Source organism: Anomaloglossus baeobatrachus, chromosome 1 (genome assembly GCF_048569485.1).
Source record: "Anomaloglossus baeobatrachus isolate aAnoBae1 chromosome 1, aAnoBae1.hap1, whole genome shotgun sequence".
Lineage (NCBI taxonomy): Eukaryota > Metazoa > Chordata > Amphibia > Anura > Aromobatidae > Anomaloglossus > Anomaloglossus baeobatrachus.
Window position 1 is genome coordinate 371,770,323 of NC_134353.1, and position 19,531 is coordinate 371,789,853.

At 43.5% G+C, this 19,531-nt stretch overlaps 1 protein-coding gene across 3 annotated transcripts in view; it reads right to left on the reverse strand.

The window, feature by feature from the left end:
- CSGALNACT1 (chondroitin sulfate N-acetylgalactosaminyltransferase 1) overlaps window positions 1-17,238 on the reverse strand; it is a 528,406-nt gene extending 511,168 nt beyond the window's left edge. For all 3 annotated transcript variants that reach the window (XM_075352486.1, XM_075352485.1, XM_075352484.1), the window contains exon 1: window positions 16,862-17,238. The gene's annotated coding sequence lies outside the window, so the exon portion shown is untranslated. The remainder of the gene's footprint in view (window positions 1-16,861) is intronic.
- Window positions 17,239-19,531: the final 2,293 nt, after the last annotated feature.

A 19,531-nucleotide genomic window follows, 5' to 3' on the forward strand; every position in this document is an offset into this window, starting at 1 on the left:
TCTGCTATTGTAGTAGTGAACATACTGACAAAGAAGTATTACCATTCCAGACCTACAGTGCTGGCCAAAAGTATTGGCACCCCTGCAATTCTATCAGATAATACTCAGTTTCTTCTTGAAAATGATTGCAATCACACATTCTTTGGTATTATTATCTTCATTTATTTTGCTTGCAATGAAAAAACACAAAAGAGAATGAAACAAAAATCAAATCATTGATCATTTTACACAAAACTCCAAAAATGGGCCAGACAAAAGTGTTGGCACCCTTAGCCTAATACTTGGTTGCACAACCTTTAGCCAAAATAACTCCGACAATCGCTTCCGGTAACCATCAATGAGTTTCTTACAATGCTCTGCTGGAATTGTAGACCATTCTTCTTTGGCAAACTGCCTGCTCCAGGTCCCTGAGATTTGAAGGGTGCCTTCTCCAAACTGCCATTTTGAGATCTTTCCACAGGTGTTCTATGGGATTCAGGTCAGTCAGTGTGTTTTGGGTCATTGTCCTGCTGGAAGACCCATGACCTCTGAGGGAGACCCAGCTTTCTCACACTGGGCCCTACATTATGCTGCAAAATTTATTGGTAGTTTTCAGATTTCATAATGCCATGCACACGGTCAAGCAGTCTAGTGCCAGACGCAACCCCAAAACACCAGGGAACCTCCGCCATGTTTGACTGTATGGACCGTGTTCTTTTCTTTGAATGCCTCTTTTTTTTCCCTGTAAACTCTATGTTGATGGCTTTTCCCAAAAAGCTCTACTTTTGTCTCCTCTGACCAGAGAACATTCTTCCAAAACGTTTTAGGCTTTCTCAGGTAAGTTTTGGCAAACTTCAGCCTGGCTTTTTTATGTCTCGAGGTAAAAAGTGGGGTCTTCCTGGGTATCCTACCATACAGTCCCTTTTCATTCAGACGCCGACGGATAGTGTGGGTTGACACTGTTGAACTCTTGGACTGCAGGGCAGCTTGAACTTGTTTGGATGTTAGTCGATGTTCTTTATCCACCCTCCGCACAATCTTGCGTTGAAATCTCTTGTCAATTTTTCTTTTCCTTCCACATCTAGGGAGGTTAGCCACAGTGCCATGGGCTTTAAACTTCTTGATGACCCTGCGCACCGTAGACACAGGAACTTTCAGGTCTTTGGAGATGGACTTGTAGCCTTGAGATTGCTCATGCTTCCTCACAATTTGGATTCTCAAGTCCTCAGACAGTTCTTTGGTCTTCTTTTTTTCTCCATGCTCAATGTGGTACACACAAGGATACAGGACAGAGGTTGAGTCAACTTTAATCCATGTCAACTGGCTGCAAGTGTGATTTAGTTATTGCCAACACCTGTTAGGTGCCACAGGTAAGTTACAGGTGCTGTTAATTACACAAATTAGAGAAGCATCACATGATTTTTCAAACAGTGCCAATACTTTTGTCCACCCCCTTTTATTATGTTTGGTGTGGAATTATATCCAATTTGGCTTTATGACAATTTTTTTTTTCATTGAAAACAAATTAAATGAAGATAATAATACCAAAGAATTTGTGATTGCAATCATTTTCAAGAAGAAACTGAGTATTATCTGACAGAATTGCAGGGGTGCCAATACTTTTGGCCAGCACTGTATGTAATAAAAATTCCTAAAATATATGTTCCTCATCTTGATGTGAATACCATTGTTGTCCTTGCTGATAACTGCAGTATGCCAAGTTGGTGATACGATATTTTACGTACCACTCGTTCATTTTTTCCTCTGTATATATGATTCAATAAAATAGATATTTTTAACTTAAAGGAGCTCAGTTTTCTTTCTGATTTATCTTTTCCGCCGCTGCAGAGTCAAGTCAGGAGAGTAACAACAGCAGGACATGTGCACCTTCACTTTATAACAAAAAGATATTCTCTTCGTGAAATTAAACCATGCACAAAAACCTGATGTACATGTTCACACTGATCCATGGGAAAACATCATGTGTGTTATTTATACCTATATATATACATACTGGTTAAATATTGTATTAAACAGTGCCGCCACGTCTAGTCTTACCCTAAGGGGTTTGTTCAGAAGAGTGTATTATTTGGACAAATGCTGTCCGAGTAAAAAAACGGACAGCACAGTAACCAATGTGATTCAACAGGGCTAATCAGATATCACACAGACACTCAGAAAATCATCTGCACTTTGCTATTCCATATCTTGTAAGAGCCTCCCTTTTATAGTCTACTAGCTATAGTACCCGGCATTGCCCGGGATAGTAACTGTCTCTCTGTCTCTCTCTGAGTTTCTGTCTGTCTGTCTCTGTCTGTGTGTCTGTCTCTGTGTATCAGTCTCTGTCTGTCTCTGTGTATCAGTCTCTGTCTCTGTGTATCAGTCTCTGTCTGTCTCTCTCTATCTCTGTCTCTTTCCCCATCTGTCTCTTTCCCCGTCTGTCTCTTTCCCCGTCTGTCTTTTTCCCCGTCTGTCTCTTTCCCCGTCTGTCTCTTTCCCCGTCTGTCTCTTTCCCCGTCTGTCTCTTTCCCCGTCTCTTTACTTGTTTTTGTCTCTTTTCTTGTCTCAGCGCTGGCTCCCTGTATTCGTAGCTAGGGTACACATCGGGTTACTAAGCTAAGCACTTTGCTTAGTTACCCGATATTTACCCTGGCTACGTGTGCAGGGAGCCAGCGCTGGCAGCCAGTAAGTGGTGTACGCTGGTAACCAGGGTAAATATCGGGTAGCCAAGCAAAGCGCTTTGCTTAGTTACCCGATATTTACCCTGGTTACCAGCGTACGCTGCTTACACAGAGTCGGTGCTCGTTGGTATCCCTCAATCAAACACGCCGATGCGTGTTGCACAGTGAGAGACCAACGACCAAAAAATGAACCAGAACAGTGTGTAATGATCAGTGATTTCACAGCAGGGGTCAGGTCGCTGCTTAGTGTCACACACAGCGAGATCGCTGATGAGGTCACTGGTAAGTCACAAAACCTGTGACTCACAGCGATCTCACTATGTGAGAAGTACCCCTTACACTCTACAGGTGAGAGAGGACCATGCTGACAATAAGACCTTACATTCTGTAGGAGAAGACCATACTGACCATAAGAGCTTACACTCTACAGGAGAGGACCCCACTGTCCATAAGTGTTTACACTCTACAGGAGAGAGAGAAAGAGAACCTCACTGACCATAAGAGCTTTCATTCTACAAGAGAGAGAGAGAAAGAGAACCTCACTGACCATAAGAGCTTTCATTCTACAAGAGAGAGAGAGAGAGAAAGAGGGCTCTGCTTACCATTAGAGCTTACACTCTACAGGAAAGAGAGGACTCCGCTTACCATAAGATCTTACACTCTACAGGAAAGAGAGAGCGAGAGAACACTGCTGCCCATAAGAGATTACACTCTACAAGCAAGAGACATTTACTCAGTGATTCTGGAGCTGGAAAACGATTGTTGTCCAAAAGCAAACAATATTTTAGGTTGTATAAAATGAGATATTAGATCCCGTGATCCCAACTTATTGTTACCTCTCTATAAATCACTTGTAAGGCCACATCTGGAATATGGGATCCAGTTTTGGGCTCCACATTTTAAAAATGACATTCAGAAGTTAGAGTCAGTTCAAAGGCGGGCAACTAGACTATTACAAGGAATGGAAGGCCTCCCATATGATGACAGGTTGAAAAAGTTACATATGTTTAGCTTAGAAAAAAGACGTCTCAGAGGAGATCTCATTGATATGTATAAATACATGTGTGGTCAATATAAAGGACTGGCACATGACTTATTTCTTCCAAAGACAATACTAAGGACCAGGGGGCACTCACTGCGAGTGGAAGAAAAGCGATTCCGACAGCTAAATAGGAAAGGGTTCTTTACAGTTAGAGCAGTCAGACTGTGGAATGCCCTACCACAAGAGGTAGTAATGGCAGATACTATAACAGCTTTTAAAAAAAAGCTGGATGATTTCCTCAGTGCACACAACATTGTGGGTTCAATTTAGTGACAAAAAAGGATAATGGGTGGAGAAAGGTTGAACTAGATGGACCCAGGTCTTTTTTCAACCTATGTAATTATGTAAACATGCTCCACTGGGAACCCTGATTTGTAATGTCCTAGATCAGTGATGGCGAACCTATGGCACACGTGCCACCAGGGGCACGCAGAGCCCATTCTGCTGGCACGCGTGCTGTCGCCTGATCCTGCAGGTTTGATCTGCTGGTGCAGTCGCACCGGCAGAACAAAGCTGTGTTTCAGCGGAGGAGACATTTGTCCTCGCTCTGACACTCCTCCTTTCCCAGGCTGTAGGTGTGCTGCCTAGGAGACGGAGGAGCGTCAGCGAGCGGCGCAGGCGTAATGACGTCTTCTGGCCACGTAGGAACTGAGGACCCATCGGCACGCAGCGGGGGAGCGTGTGTAGGAAGGTGAGTTGTGTGTTGCTTTTTTTTTTATACAGTTAGGTCCAGAAATATTTGGACAGTGACACAATTTTCGCGAGTTGGGCTCTGCATGCCACCACATTGGATTTGAAATGAAACCTCTACAACAGAATTCAAGTGCAGATTGTAACGTTTAATTTGAAGGTTTGAACAAAAATATCTGATAGAAATTGTAGGAATTGTTCACATTTCTTTACAAACATTCCACATTTTAGGAGGTCAAAAGTAATTGGACAAATAAACCAAACCCAAACAAAATATTTTTATTTTCAATATTTTGTTGCGAATCCTTTGGAGGCAATCACTGCCTTAAATCTGGAACCCATGGACATCACCAAACGCTGGGTTTCCTCCTTCTTAATGCTTTGCAAGGCCTTTACAGCCGCAGCCTTCAGGTCTTGCTTGTTTGTGGGTCTTTCCGTCTTAAATCTGGATTTGAGCAAGTGAAATGCATGCTCAATTGGGTTAAGATCTGCTGATTGACTTGGCCATTGCAGAATGTTCCACTTTTTTGCACTCATGAACTCCTGGGTAGCTTTGGCTGTGTGCTTGGGGTCATTGTCCATCTGTACTATGAAGCGCCATCTGATCAACTTTGCGGCATTTGGCTGAATCTGGGCTGAAAGTATATCCCGGTACACTTCAGAATTCATCCGGCTACTCTTGTCTGCTGTTATGTCATCAATAAACACAAGTGACCCAGTGCCATTGAAAGCCATGCATGCCCATGCCATCACGTTGCCTCCACCATGTTTTACAGAGGATGTGGTGTGCCTTGGATCATGTGCCGTTCCCTTTCTTCTCCAAACTTTTTTCTTCCCATCATTCTGGTACAGGTTGATCTTTGTCTCATCTGTCCATAGAATACTTTTCCAGAACTGAGCTGGCTTCATGAGGTGTTTTTCAGCAAATTTAACTCTGGCCTGTCTATTTTTAGAATTGATGAATGGTTTGCATCTAGATGTGAACCCTTTGTATTTACTTTCATGGAGTCTTCTCTTTACTGTTGACTTAGAGACAGATACACCTACTTCACTGAGAGTGTTCTGGACTTCAGTTGATGTTGTGAACGGGTTCTTCTTCACTAAAGAAAGTATGCGGCGATCATCCACCACTGTTGTCATCCGTGGACGCCCAGGCCTTTTTGAGTTCCCAAGCTCACCAGTCAATTCCTTTTTTCTTAGAATGTACCCGACTGTTGATTTTGCTACTCCAAGCATGTCTGCTATCTCTCTGATGGATTTTTTCTTTTTTTTCAGCCTCAGGATGTTCTGCTTCACCTCAATTGAGAGTTCCTTAGACCGCATGTTGTCTGGTCACAGCAACAGCTTCCAAATGCAAAACCACACACCTGTAATCAACCCCAGACCTTTTAACTTCTTCATTGATTACAGGTTAACGAGGGAGACGCCTTCAGAGTTAATTGCAGCCCTTAGAGTCCCTTGTCCAATTACTTTTGGTCCCTTGAAAAGGAGGAGGCTATGCATTACAGAGCTATGATTCCTAAACCCTTTCTCCGATTTGGATGTGAAAACTCTCATATTGCAGCTGGAGTGTGCACTTTCAGCCCATATTATATATATAATTGTATTTCTGAACATGTTTTTGTAAACAGCTAAAATAACAAAACTTGTGTCACTGTCCAAATATTTCTGGACCTAACTGTATATAACTCGTGTGCGGCTGTGCCAAGGTGGGGGGAGCAGCGTGGGGTGGGGGAGAACGCACATGCCGGTGGGGGTGGGGGAGAACACACATGCCAGCGTGGGGTGGGGGTGGGGGGGAACGCACATGCCAGCGTGGGGGAGAACGCACATGCCAGCGTGGGGGTGGGGGAACGCACACGCCAGCATGGGGTGGGGGAGAAACACACATGCCAGCATGGGGGGGGGGGATGACATGCATGCCAGGATGGGGGGGGGACATGCATGCTAGGATGGGGAAACATGCATGCCAGGATGGGGAAACATGCATGCCAGGATGTGGAAATATGCATGCCAGGATGGGGAAACATGCATGCCAGGATGGGGAAACATGCATGCCAGGATGGGGAAACATACATGCCAGGATGGAGGAAACATGCATGCCAGGATGGAGGAAACATGCATGCCAGGATGGGGAAACATACATGCCAGGATGGAGGAAAACATGCATGCCAGGATGGAGGAAACATGCATGCCAGGATGGAGGAAACATGCATGCCAGGATGGGGAAAACAAGCATGCCAGGATGGAGGAAACATGCATGCCAGGATGGAGGAAACATGCATGCCAGGATGGGGAAAACATGCATGTCAGGATGGAGGAAACATGCATGCCAGGATGGGGAAAACATGCATGCCAGGATGGTGAAAACATGCATGCCAGGATGGGGAAAATATGCATGCCAGGATGGGGAAACATGCATGCCAGGATGGAGGAAACATGCATGCCAGGATGAGGAAACATGCATGCCAGGATGGGGAAAATATGCATGCCAGGATGGAGGAAACATGCATGCCAGGATGGAGGAAACATGCATGCCAGGATGGAGGAAACATGCCACAATAGGGTACATTTACCAGGAAGGGGAACATTTACCAGGAAGGGGAACATGCTAGGAAGGGGGACATTTAGCTGGATGGGGGTACATTTACCTGGATGGGGGGTAAATTAACCAGGATTGGGAACATTTACCAGGAATGGGGTACATGCCAGGATAGGGTACATTTACCAGGATGGAGGACATTTACCAGGAATGGGGTACATTTACCAGGATGGGGCCATGATGGGGACAAATATACCAGAATGTAGGAAATATGTTTACCAGGAAGTGGCCCAGGAAGGGGGACATAACTACACAATGAAAGGGGAGGGGAGCAACTCGTACGTCTTTATGGGATTTCAAGATGTTCAGACTTTGAAATGTAGATGTGGATTACAGGGTGACATCTGATTGCATTCAAGGCTAAAATCTCTGTCTAATATGTTGCAACTGATCAACTGCTGTGTCTGGAAAGGGCAGGGGGCTCAGCTTCAATGTGTGGTAAGCATGCATGAGCATGATGCCCTCTGCTGAAGAGAAGACTGCAAAGGTAAGGTTACAATCAATTATTTACATAATAGGATTGGTTGGCACTTCGGAAAAAAAATTGGGTTTAGGGCTACAGTTTGGGCACTCGGCCTGTGAAAGGTTCGCCGTGACTGTCCTAGATCATGATCACCACTGTACAATGTGTGATTCTGTAAGGTGTCATAGCTGGAGGGCATTATAGGGAAGCGATGCAAAATGACGTTTGCCTGCTCTCTGATTCAAGAGTGTGTGAAATGGTGCTGAAGAATTTATTTTTTTTTTGCAAAATATTCAAATTCATGTGAAACCAAATCAATCTGCTCATCTATAAGTAAACATCCATCTCTATGGACAAAAATATCATCATTGCTTTCTGGTACGGTGACAGTGGAAGATCTATGAAAGTCAAGTCCCGACTATTTACCCCTTTAAAAAAATATTTTAAAGTCTTATTCTCGAAAACTACAAAGATTTTTTTTTTTTGAAAGGCATAAAATATGTCATCATTTTATACTATATACACTACAGTTCAAAAGTTTAGGGATACTTAGATATTTCCTTATTTTTGAAAGAAAAGCAAATTTTTTTTCAATGAAGCTAACATTAAATTAAACAGAAATATACTCTATATATTGTTAATGTGGTAAATGACTATTCTAGCGTCAAACATCTGGTTTTTAATGCAACATTTACATACGTTTATAGAAGTCCATTTCCAACAACCACCACTCCAGTGTTCTAATGGTAGATTGTGTTTACTAACTGTGTTAGAAGGCTAATGGATGTTTAGAAATCCCCTGAAAACTCTTGTGCAAGTATGTTGGTGTGGCCCCCAACCTGGTCAGGCACCACAGAGTACTGCACCCATGCTGAGACAGTGCTTCCAGGTAATTCCAAAAGGCCAGGATGAGGTCTGTACACACAGACACATAGTGACCAGGTCTCCCACACCATTAGAGGGGACCCTTGGGTAGCCTCTGAAGAGGTTAACTTTCAATTCTCAGCAAGGGGTGTAGTGGAGAGGCTGAAAGCTAGATGCAGTGGCAGACAGATAAAGGAGGAGGAGCAAGCCAGTCTGGAGAGTGTACAGAAGTTGCTGAAGGAGGCAGAAGTACAGCCACGCTAGCCAGACCCTGCAGGTGTGGTAGCTGTTAGCGGGTGAGTACAGTGACCAGAAAGGCAGCCTGAAAGACACCTGAAGAGAGGCAGTCGAGTACAGGGATTGCTGGTAACTACGCACACACAGGGAACAGGTCCCTAGAGCCAGATACCGATCTACTGATCTGCTAAACCTGCCGGTGAGGGGACTAGAGATTCCTCGCCAAAGACTCAGAGCTCGAGCCACAGCAGCAACAGGGGGACCCATAAGGAGATAGGGCCAAAAGCCATCTCACCAGGTCCACGCTGCTGGCAAACGGGCCAGAAAGGGAAGGAGAGGCAGTAGTAACTTTCCCTGGATGACTCCCACAATACTGCAAGTCAGGGGCTATCCGAAACAAAAGAAGTGCAAGGAAGGCGAGTTAATAGCTACCCTCAGAACGGCCTGCAGGAATTCCTGGTTCCACCTGGTATAATCTCAGCATCGCCCGGGTATCTCACCAACCAACTAAAAGTGAGTAAACACGTTAAAAGACTTTCTGGACTGTGTTTGAGTTACTCTGCGACCTGTGATTCTACACGCATATACCTGAGCCCCTGGGGCTAGCCTCACTCTCGGGAGGCCATACCACCAGACTGCAGGCATCATCAGCCCCAGACGCTCGTTAAACTGCAGTGGTGGTCCCCCATCACCCTGACCGCAAAACCGAAAGTGGCGTCACGACTCCTATAAAAGTGAACCTGACATACGTGTTGCCAGAAGAGTCCCTACAGAGAAATCCCCGCAGTGTCCCGCAGGCGACCGCTGCAGCGCTGTGGTGGGCAACTGATTCGCACAGCTGAGAACAGTTTTGCTGATTGAAAAAGCTATAAAACTGACCTTCCTTTGAGCTAGTTGAGTATCTGGAGAATTATATTTGTTGATTCCATTGAACTCTCAAAATGGCCAGAAAAAGAGAACTTTCATGTGAAACTTGAAAGTCTATTCTTGTTCTTAGAAATGAAGGATATTCCATGCAAGAAATTGCCAAGAAACCGAAGATTTCTTCCAACGGTTTGTACTACTCCCTTCAGAGGAGAGCACAAACAGGCTCTAACCAGAGTAGAAAGAGAAGTGGGAGGCCCCGCTGCACAACTGAGCAATAAGACAAGTACATTAGAGTCTCTAGTTTGAGAAGTTGATGCCTCACAGGTCCTCAACTGGCAGCCTCATTAAATAGTACCCGCAAAACGCCAGTGGCAACGTCTACATTGAAGAGGCAAGTTCAGGCCTTCAGGGCAGAGTGGCAAAAAAAAAGCCATATTTGAGACTGGCTAATTAAAGGAAAAGATTAATATGGGCAAAAGAACACAGACATTGGACAGAGGAAAATTAGAAAAATATGTTATCGACAGACGAATCGAAGTTTGAGGTGTTTGGATCACACAGAAAAACATTTGTGAGATGCAGAATAAGTGAAAAGATGCTGGAAAAGTGCCTGACATCATCTGTCAAGCATGGTGGAGGTAATGTGATGGTCTGGGATGCTTTGGTGCTGGTAAAGTGGGAGATTTGTACAAGGTAAACAGGATTTTGAATAAGGAAGGCTATCACTCCATTTTGCAGCGCAATGCGCAATTTCATCCTACAACAGGACAATGACCCAAAGTACACCTCCAAATTATGGATTATCTATTTAGGGAAGAAGCAGGCAGCTGGTATTCTATCTGTAATGGAGTGGCAAGCCCACTCACCAGATCTTAACCCTATTAAGCTGTTGTGGGAGCAGCTTGACCATATGGTACACAAAAAGTGCCCATCAAGCCAATCCAACTTGTGAGAGGGGCTTTCTGGAGGCATGGGGTGAAATATCTCCAGGTTACCTCATAAACTAACAGCTACAAAGCCAAAGATCTGCAAAGCTGGAATTGCTGCAAAGGGAGCATTCTTTGACGAAAGCAAAGTTTGAAGGAGAAAATTAATATTTCAATATTTCAAGTAAAAATCATTATTTCTAACCTCGTCAATGTCTGGACAATATTTTCTATTCATTATGCAACTCATTTGATAAATAAAAGTATGATTTTGCATGGAAAAGACAAAATTGTCTGGGTAACCCCAAGCTTTTAAACTGTAGTGTGTGTGTGTGTGTATGTGTGTATGTTTGTATATATATATATATATATATATATATATATATATATATATATATATATATATATATATATATATATATATATATACTGTATATACAGTACAGAACAAAAGTTTGGACACACCTCATTCAAAGAGTTTTCTATATTTTCATGACTCTAAAAATTGTAGATTCACATTGAAACCATCAAAACTATGAATGAAAACATGTGGAATGAAATACTTAAAAAAGTGTGAAACAACTGAAAATATGTCTTAAATTCTAGGTTCTTCAAAGTAGCCACCTTTTGCTTTCATTACTACTTTGCACACTCTTGGCATTCTCTTGATGAGCTTCAAGAGGTAGTCACTGGAAATGGTTTTCCAACAGTATTGAAAGAGTTCCCAGAGATGCTTAGCACTTGTTGGCCCTTTTGCCTTCACTCTGCGGTCCAGCTCACCCCAAACCATCTTGATTGGGTTCAGGTCTGGTGACTGTGGAGACCAGGTCATCTGGCGTAGCACCCCATCGCTCTCCTTCTTAGTCAAATAGCCCTTACACAGCCTGGAGGTGTGTTTGGGGTCATTATCCTGTTGAAAAATAAATGATGGTCCAACTAAACGCAAACTGGATGTAATAGCACGCCGCTGCAAGATGCTGTGGTAGCCATGCTAGTTCTGTATGTCTTCAATTTTGAATAAATCCCCAACAGTGTCACCAGCAAAGCACCGCCACAACATCACACCTCCTCCTCCATGCTTCACGGTGAAAACCAGGCATGTAGAGTCCATCCGTTCACCTTTTCTACAAAGACACGGTGGTTGGATCCAAAGATCTCAAATTTGGACTCATCAGACCAAAGCACAGATTTCCACTGGTCTAATGTCCATTCCTTGTGTCCTTTAGCCCAAACAAGTCTCTTCTGCTTGTTGCCTGTCCTTAGCAGTAGTTTCCTAGCAGCTATTTTATCATCAAGGCCTGTTGCACAAAGTCTCCTCTTAATAGTTGTTCTGGAGATGAGAAGGTGTGTCCAAACTTTTGATATATATATATATATATATATATATATATATAAAATGACATATGTTGGGTCTTTAAAAAAAAATCTTTCTAGTTTTACATACTATATACAGTAATTATTATACCTAATATTATATATTATCGCAAAATCGAGAGAAGAAAACCAACAGAATTGAAACTAAATGAACACAGCCTGAAACATTTTGTTGTGACTACGACATATGGCAGTATCTATATAATTTACGGCTCCTCAAGGCCTTTTTCATCACTGATTGCATTCTATTAATATGTTAAATACTTCTTCCTTGACAAAGCCCATATGCTCTGTGTAAAATGTAAACAGGTATTCAGATGCAAAAATAAAAATGACACTCTAGTCTATGGTCTGTGTATTCTACCAACAAATATTGACCTAACAATATACAGAATATCACTAGAATAGTAAAAAATGAGTTCAATATAAAAGAGTTCAGTAAAGAGATTTGTGGTATACTCTGCGCTGCTGTACAAAGAATCACTCCAAATAATAAAAGCAATGGTGATGGTTTATTCATCAAACCATCACCATTGCTTTTATTATGTGGAGTGATTCTTTGTACAGCAGCGCAGAGTATACTACAACTATCCTGGTATTTGTTTTGCTTCTGCCTTTGGCACGTGGGATCGGTTGCAGCTGTTATATGTCTCTATACTGGTTGTGAGTCTCACAATCTTTCCAGGTGAGCGGTTTTCCTATTAAAAAGTCGCCATATTTTACACTGGTAAGACCCTATTGCGCTCCTTATATATATCATCAAATAGTTAATTTATTTCAGTATACAAAAAGGGAAACACATATATTATACAGAGTCATTACAAACAGAGTGATCTATTTGAAGTGTTTATGTCTGTTAATGTTGATGATTATGGCTTACAGCCAATGAAAACCCAAAAGTCATTATCTCAGAAAATTAGAATAATTACCACAAACACCTGCAACAGCTTCCTAAGCTTTTAAAGTGGTCCCTTAGTCTGGTTCAGCAGGCTACAAAATCATTGGAAAGATGGCTGACTTGACAGATGTCCAGAAGGCAGTCATTGACACACTCCACAAAGAAGTGTAAGCCACAAAAGGTCACTGCTAAAGAAGCTGGCTGTCCACAGAGTGCTGTATCCAAGCATATTAATGGAAAGTTGAGTGTAAGGAAAAAGTGTGGTAGAAAAAGGTGCACAAGCAACTGGGATAACCGCAGCCTTGATAGGATTGTTAAGAAAAGGCCATTCAAAAATTTGGGGAGATTCACAAGGAATGGACTGTTGCCGGAGTCAGTGCTTCAGGAGTAACCACACATAGACGTATCCAGGACATGGGCTTCAACTGTCGCATTACTTGTGCCAAGCCACTCATGACCAATAGACAACACCAGAAGCGTCTTACCTGGGCCAAGGAGAAAAAGAACTGGACTGTTGCTCAGTGGTCCAAGGTGTTGTTTTCAGATGAATGAAAATTTTGCATTACATTTGGAAATCGTGGTCTCAGAGTCTGGAGGAAGAGTGGAGAGGCCACAATCCAAGCTGCTTGAGGTCTAGTGTGAAGTTTCCACAATCAGTGATGGTTTGGGGAGCCATGTCATCTGCTGATGTAGGTCCACTATGTTTTATCAGGACCAAAGTCAGCGCAGCTGTCTACCAGGAAATTTTAGAGCACTTCATGCTTCCCTCTGCCGGCAAGCTTTTTGTAGATGAAATTTCATTTTCCAGCAGGACTTGTATCCGTTCCACACTGCCAAAAGTACCAATACCTGGTTTATTAACCACGGTATCACTGTACTTGATTGACCAGTAAACTTACCTGACCTAAACCCCTTAGAGAATCTATGGGTGATTGTCAAGAGGAAGATGAGAGACACCAGACCCAACAATGCAGATGAGCTGAAGGCTGCTATCAAAGAAACCTGGGCTTCCATAACACCTCAGCAGTGCCATAGGCTGATCACCTCCATGCCACGCTGCATTGATGCAGTAATTTATGATAAAGAAGCCATGACCAAGTATTGAGTACAGACTTTTCAGTAGGCGCCAACATTTCTGAGTTTAAAATCATTTTTCAGTTGGTCTTTTATAATATTCTAACTTTCTGAGATAATGACTTTTGGGTTTTCATTGGCTGTAAGCCATAATCATCAACATTAACAGAAATAAACACTTGAAATAGCTCACTCACTTTGTAATGACTCTATATAATATGTGGGTTTCCCTTTTTGTATTGAATTACTGAAATAAATGAACTTTTTGATGCTATTCTAATACTGTATATTGAGATGCACTTGTATATGTTCCCCAGTGCTTTGTTACGCTGCAGCATAGCTTTTCCTGGTTGGGTAAATGCACTAATACAGCAGAGAGACAGTACATGGATAGATAAAGTTAAAGCACTCTTTCTACTTTCCCTATTTAAAATATATATCCAATTAAGGTTTATGGGGAATTTGATAGTGAAAGCTATGAAATGTGTATGCGAGGTTTAAGCACTGCATTACAAACTATAAAAGGAGGATTATCAGGTTACAGCCACCTGAGTCTCAAACTGGGAAATCTTCTATATTGTGACAACAGAATGGCAATGTGCAGAGTAATAATATAGCCTATATACACTGTAAGGCTCAGCTACAGGTGCCAGAAGCCTGGTCCTCGCAGATGCTGAGCTATTACTTTACAGGTGAATGAATGCTGTTCTCCCAGGATTAGAGCCACTGATAATTTACATAGATTATTTCCATCTTCATATACTAGTATTATCGGATAATGCTTGTAGAAACAAGCACTTTAGCAATTTACTCCTTCTTACAATTTTTAGCTGTTTTCTAGATAATATTAACACTTTTCTTTTGTTTACTGTTAGTTGCCTTGGTGACTGACCACCACGACTCCTTAGCACCTGTCGAACATACAAAGTTTTCTTCTACGCAGCTTGTAAATACTGCTTTAACACTAGCTGGGATTGCAGAGAATGCTGTTACCTCCTAATCCCAGTCAGTTTTAGAGCATAAATACAAACAAAACAGCAGTTGTGGTCAGAGTCCTAATTAATAAACAGTAAATCACCAAAGTACAAGCGCTATCTAACAATAACCATCTATGAAGATAGGAATAACCCTTTAACACCTAAAAGGGCACATTTGGGCATTAACCCCTTCACGACCATGGACGGATATATCCGTCATGGATCGTGTCCCGGTAAGCCCCGCCCCCTGCCGCGGGCAGGCGGCGTGGATCGGCACACATATCAGCTGTTTTCAACAGCTGACATGTGTGCCTACATGTTCCGAGTGGAATCGCATTCCACCCGGAACATTAACCCCTTAGATCTCGCTGCCAAAGTCTGGCAGCGAGATCTATATGCGCGCGGCCATCTTTTTTTCTTACCGCCGCCCCCTCCGGACGTCACGTGAGTGATCACGTGACGTTCGGTGGTTGCCATCGTAGCACAGGGTCATGTGATGACGCCTGGTGCTACGAAGTTTCACTTTCATTCTTCCTTGGCACGGAGCAGAGGAAGAAAGAAAGTGACTATTTCTGCTGTTTACAGCGGTATAGCTGTAATCAGCAGATAGCGATCAGCAATCGGATTGCTGATCGCTATAGCCCCCTAGGGGGACTAGTAAAATAAAATAAAAAAAGTAAAAAAAAAGTTTTAAAAAATTAAAAAAAAAACAAAAAACCTAAAAGTTCAAATCACCCCCCTTTCCCCCCATTGAAAATTAAAGGGTTAAAAAATAAATAAATATACACATATTTGGTATCGCCGCGTTCAGAAATGCCCGATCTATCAAAATATAAAATCAATTAATCTGATTGGTAAACGGCGTAGTGGCAAAAAAATTCCAAACGCCAAAATTACGTTTTTTGGTCGCCGCAAGTTTTACGCAAAATGTAATAACAGGCGATCAAAACGTAGCATCTGCGCAAAAATGCTACCATTAGAAACATCAGCTCGAGACGCAAAAAATAAGCCGTCACTGAGCCATAGATCCCAAAAAATAAGAACGCTACGTGTTTCGGAAAATGGCGCAAAACGTGCGCCACTTTTATTGGACAAACTTGTGAATTTTTTTTAACCCCTTAGTTACAAGTAAACCTATACATGTTTGGTGTCTACAAACTCGCACCGACCTCAGGTATCATACCCACACATCAGTTTTACCATATAGTGAACACCGTGAATAAAACATCCCAAAAACTATTGTGCCATCACACTTTTTTTGCAATTTTTCCACACTTGGAATTTTTTTGCTGCTTTCCAGTACACCATATGGTAAAACTTATGGTTTCATTTAAAAGTACAACTTGTCCCGCAAAAAAACAAGCCCTCATATGGCAAGATTGACGGAAAAATAAAAAAGTTACGGCTCTCGGAAGAAGGGGAGCAAAAAACAAAAACGCAAAAACGGAAAGTGCCCCGGGGCTGAAGGGGTTAAAATAATTAGTATATAATAAAGAATATTATCGGTGGACCTAAGTGGACTAAAAGGTCTTTTACATCTATTCTGAAGTTATAATTATTTATTAAGAAGTCCTTTAGGTACTCTGCTTGACAGTGCCCACATGTGCTACAAGTGCCAATGCCAGCAGGTGGCACTGCCACTGTACCTGCTCCTATACCCACCTACATTTAAGGTATATATTGCCTCCAGTGCAGGGTAGACAGTGGATTGGTGGAAGAGTTCATTTTTAAAGGTGGGCATCAGGGGAAGCAGTTGGAGGGGCCCAAGTTTAGCATTAAGTACCAGCTGTCATCAGTACCTGTTTCTGCATTGTTGGGGGTTATGTGGCCATTAAATCAAAAACCCTAATAATTGTTCTTAATCAGATATAATCGCACTTCGTCACATGACGATACATGGGATTCTTTTAAGATTATCGACCACATCCGTAATTTTCAGCTGATCGTATCCGATCGTTTTGGTAACGTAGATCATTAATATTAATCATGAAAAATGTGGATGAATCATTGAAGGATTCATTCATTATTCTAGGAATAACACTCCCTTTGTGGAGGCAGGCAGCTGCCATAAGATAGTATTCTGCCCCACTCATTGACTGACTGTTGGCACTAGTCCTGGTATCAGCTGGACTGGCACATGGACACTGGCATAACACTCATGCATAGAAGGCAGTCTGCTCACGTTACCTCCAGGCTGAAGGTGCCGGCTCCTGTTGCAGCACAGAAGTTCTTTATCAGATGAAACTGTCCTTAGTACATCCCTGCGATCTTGTCGTTCGTAGATCGGAAGCTAATCCAAAGCACGAGAAAGATCAGTGTTGATTCAGAAGTCCACATAATCCACGATGTGCCGGCTGCCCTGCCGGTAAACTTTCCTCTTTTGTCCTACCAACTAGATGAAAAAGCTTAGCAAGTGAGAGGAGTAATGAAAACACTCCCTGAGCCACTATAAACAGCAATTACTGCACTGACTGCACGCTGAATGTCAAAGGACAGCAAAGGTGGGAGTCCCCGGCCACCCCCTGCTGAATGGGCACAGTGCGGAGCAGGGCGAAGGGTATTGTGTCTTCTGCCAGCCTCAGCAATGCACTGTGCTGCCTGTGCCTGCAGCTGGCCAGGGACCACAGGCAGCAGCGCCACCTACTGGCAAGATGTACACATAGCATCTTACAATCTTACAATCTTACAAGCTAACCCATTAACTCTACCAATGTTTTATCATTTCATTAAAAACCCTTTTTATATGCAGAAACTGGACCAGGTGGGCACATGAAGGGCGTCTATAGTAAAACACTGGTCACCAGTGAGGGCTAACGCTCCAGGCAGATCTGATAAAATCTGCACAGTGAGGGGATCATCCAGGACCTCACTGACCTTAGAAATCCGGGGGCACCAGCAGTAACGGGAGAACCAGGGACCAGAGCAGAACACCGACACAGGGTTCACACTGCCTGCCGTACAGACCAGAGACTGGAAGACAAACATGAGGGGACCGACAGACGCTCCAAGCCACGGGGACCCACCAACTTGAGAAAGGTGCAGGGTAAAGAAGCCACCAGGTCATCAACCCGGCACTGGGACTAAGGGAGCAGAGGTGAACACCAGCTTTCCCCTGGGTACCAGTCACCATCCACTGTGAGTAAAGAGAACCAGTTACATAGCAACCCCTTGTGTGGCCTACCTTCTTTCCGCGTGTAACTCTATCACCTACCCCCTGGGGCCCCAGCCCTAATTGCGGAGGGCCCAACATCCAGGCTGCCATAACATCAGCCCCAGCGGAGAGACTGTGTAGCGGCGGTTCCATCACCATAACCACAACCCGCAAGTGGCGTCACGACAATAACTTTATTAACTATTCCCCTGTATATATGTCGCGCCCAGAGATATGGGGTACTCAGTCCCAGGCAGTGTCTCTCTTGGGAATGTCACGGTGGTGACACAGAAACCCAGAAAATAACCAGAGTGGCTGGAACCTTAACAGACTGCAGACCTAATACTGACACACAACTAGAAGTAGCCGTGGGACAAGCCTACGATGACCTACCGTGTTTCCCCGAAAGTAAGACAGTGTCTTACTTTCTTTTTACCCCCAAAAGTGCCACTATGTCTTACTTTCGGGGTATGTCTTATATTGGAAAAAATCCCACAGCAATCGCAGCAAGTCTCCATGCAATGTACCGTATGGGGTCTTGCTGCGATTGCGCCTTAAGTGTACCGCAAGTTAAGGAAACTTAACCACCAGCGGCTGCACATGAGGGCACTGAGGCTGTGTGATTTTGTATGTTGTCCATGGTCCTGATGGACCACAGACAACATTACTGCAACATTTCAACATTTCTCGGTAGCCGAGCGCTCAGCTGAGCGCCAGACCGCCGGCATGTGTCAGCTCTCAGCTGAGCGCTAAGCCGCCGTCATGTCAGGGCGTTCAGCTGAGCGCCAGACCGCCGGCATGTGTCAGCTCTCAGCTGAGCGCTTTGCCGGCGGCATGTCAGGGCGCTCAGCTGAGCGCTTTGCCGGCGGCATGTCAGGGCTCTCAGCTGAGAGCTGTCACATGCCGGTGGCATGTCAGGGTGCTCTGCTGAGCGCTCGGCCGCCGGCATGTTAGGGCGCTCAGCTGAGCGCTTTGCCGGCGGCATGTCAGGGCGCTCAGCTGAGCGCTCGGCCGCTGTAACTGTACTGTAAAGAGGAAAAAAAAAATAAATAAATTTTTACTACGTCTTACTTTCGGGGTACGTCTTACATTAGCCGACCCCCCCAAAACCCCCACTACGTCTTACTATCGGGGGTGTCTTACTATCGGGGAAACACGGTAGTCGTCTCGACACAACCAGAGAATTAAATACTCTAACAGAGAGAAATGTAGAAAAGCTAATCTTCCTCAGATTAGTCCCCAAAAATATAGATAGCCCCCCACATGTAAAGATTACGGTGATATAGGAAAACACAATACGTAGCTAGAGAACAGAGTCAGCAAAGATGAGGCCCAAAACTATCTGCATAGGAAAGAATAGGAAAGAGCACTGACTGCAGCCGTATTAAATACCAGCACGCCTGACATGGAAAAATACTGTATACTGCTATATCAGTCCTCTGGTGTTACTGGGATCCAAGAAAAACATTGATATAGAGAGGGGACTGAATATTGTACCAAGCATGACAAAACACAATACATAACAGAACATGGAGCAAGGTACACAGATACTCCCAGCAGGGAATAATCCAATTCCACCAGGAACTCCACACAGGCAAAATCACAAGAAAGTGAAAAACTATAAGCAAAGGTACAAGACCAACTTATCTGAGAGGAGTTCTGGTAAACACTGAGAACAGGGCTGGTTTCAGGAAGTACTTAGAACA